Raw genomic sequence first — 2,151 nt, 5'->3', positions numbered from 1 at the left:
TACGTACACACGCACGCACAGACATCTTTCTAAAAATCTTTTATTTCGACTCTATTGACCTTGAAACGTCGAGAAATGTCAAAATTTTCAATTTGACAAATCGGACCCATTACAATAACTTCCTATGGGAAGTTAAAAATATATAATTCAGGACGATACACTTGAGAGAGCTGTGGAGGCTGTTGAAATTGTAGATTCCCAATCAGCATCTGAACCAATGCCAATTGGTTTTATCAGGCGGTCATCGGGACTGGGCGTGGGGCATCAACATCATCATCGAGCGCCCGAAGTGCAAGATATGAAGACGCAATAGCCGCCATTCTACAAAAAAGTAGTTCTCGGCCAGGTAAAGAATAATTTAATAAGATGATTTGTTTTGTCAATTTTGAAGGTTTTCATAATTTTTATTTGCAGAACGAAAATCGAACTACAAAAGTTTGGGAAATCATGGTGAGTCAGCTGGAATAACTGAGTCCCATCGAGGCAGCTGAAGCTATGGCTGTGTCGCAACAAGTGCTTTCGAAACAAGTGATCCCGTCACTGCCGGGAAAAGCCACAAATTCCCGGTCATCAATTTAAAGTTCCGCGGAAGGAAGTGATATCATTCACAATGCAATGATAAATCCCGATTTATTCGATGAATTCGTTTAAAATCCTTCATATATATACGTACATATGTGTACATATCTAAGATTAATTAAATAAATAATATAAAATAAAACAAAAGCAAAGCAAGTTACATTGATTTATGTTTATTTTATTTTTTCATCAATTAGATAAAAAAAGAATCTACATGCATACATATTTTTTCCACTGATATGAAACGTCCCAACCAGTGACACAATAACGCACCAAATTTTCCCAGCCTTTTAAATGCACTGAGTTTAGAAACAACATTCATATTTTCAATTTGAAGCGAACTATAGGTATATGGTATTCAGCACATTTGGAACAAACGTTGACATTGTTCTCCGGGATACCCTCGATAAAAACTCCAACGATCTATAAGAGCCACCAGTTCCGATGAGTGATCGCAAGCTGCACTCTTGGTGTGATAGCAAATTGCGTACGTGTATCTTGCCTTTTTACCAACGGTTCAACCTGCAATCAATAAATTAGCAAATTTAAAAAAAAATGTGTTTGTCTTCCTACCAAGCTAAGTAGAGCGCTGAATTTGTCGATCGACATCCTACAAAAAATTGTATAATCCTTTTCTTGATCGAAGAATAAATCCTTGATCAAATGTTCCTCAACGTCATGAGCGTCTCTTATAGTAAGGAACTTCTAACTCTTGCAGAGCTTTAATTTTTATAATTGAATTGTAATAATTTTCATTAATTTTTTTCCCCATCGCAATAAACAACTGAATGAACTCTAACTTTTATTATCACTTAAAAAAAAAAAAAAAAAAACAAATTTATCAAAATCAAAACACAAACCAAAAGCAATATTCTAAAAAACAGCTTAGAAGAAATTTCTACCATTTGACGTTTGCCAGAGATACTTACAAATCAGAATCTCTTGATTAAATGAAATGTCAAGACATGAACTACCCAGCAAAGAGAGAAGACAATTCACTGATTTATATATCAGAGATTTCGTTGGCCGTACAGATATCTAGTGGAGTCGGATTGTTATGAAAATTTTTGAGGTGGCAAATTTTTTGTTCAGTTTTTTTTTTGATTTATAAGAAAACACGTTTATTGGAATTTTTCCAAAAAATATACTTGTTAGGTATCACGTAACAGTTTATTGTATACAAATTTAATTCAAGTTAGTTAGTTAGGGTTAGCCGAAATTTTGAACTTTTTTTTTAAACTGCTATGGTAAAAAATTTCAATTTTCTTGAGAGCCCTTTCTGCATTATTATCTGTTTAACAAAAATTTATTTGAAGTCGATATCTCTTTTTGTTTTTAAGCTTTGAAAGACGAAAAAACGTCGCGAGCGTACGGACGTACTAACGTACGTACACACGCACACACAGACATCTTTCTAAAAATCTTTTATTTAGACTCTAGGGACCTTGAGAAATGTCGAAATTTTCAATTTGATCTATACAACAGCTTTGTATAGAAAGTTAAATACGATCTGTTTGATCAAATTAAAAAACAACCGAAGTGATTAAAAACACCGGGTTTGCTTCCAAATAA

The 2,151-nt window shown here is 33.7% G+C and overlaps 1 long non-coding RNA gene across 1 annotated transcript; it reads left to right on the top strand.

Moving 5' to 3' along the window:
* Positions 1-201: 201 nt before the first annotated feature.
* Positions 202-745, top strand: LOC129939907 (uncharacterized). Its single transcript, XR_008780584.1, has 2 exons — positions 202-346; positions 415-745. It is a non-coding gene; the product is annotated as an uncharacterized LOC129939907 (long non-coding RNA).
* Positions 746-2,151: the final 1,406 nt, after the last annotated feature.

The sequence above is a fragment of the Eupeodes corollae genome, chromosome 1 (assembly GCF_945859685.1).
Source record: "Eupeodes corollae chromosome 1, idEupCoro1.1, whole genome shotgun sequence".
Lineage (NCBI taxonomy): Eukaryota > Metazoa > Arthropoda > Insecta > Diptera > Syrphidae > Eupeodes > Eupeodes corollae.
The sequence above is the reverse complement of the archived record's forward strand: the minus strand, read 5'-3'. Positions and strand labels throughout refer to the sequence as shown.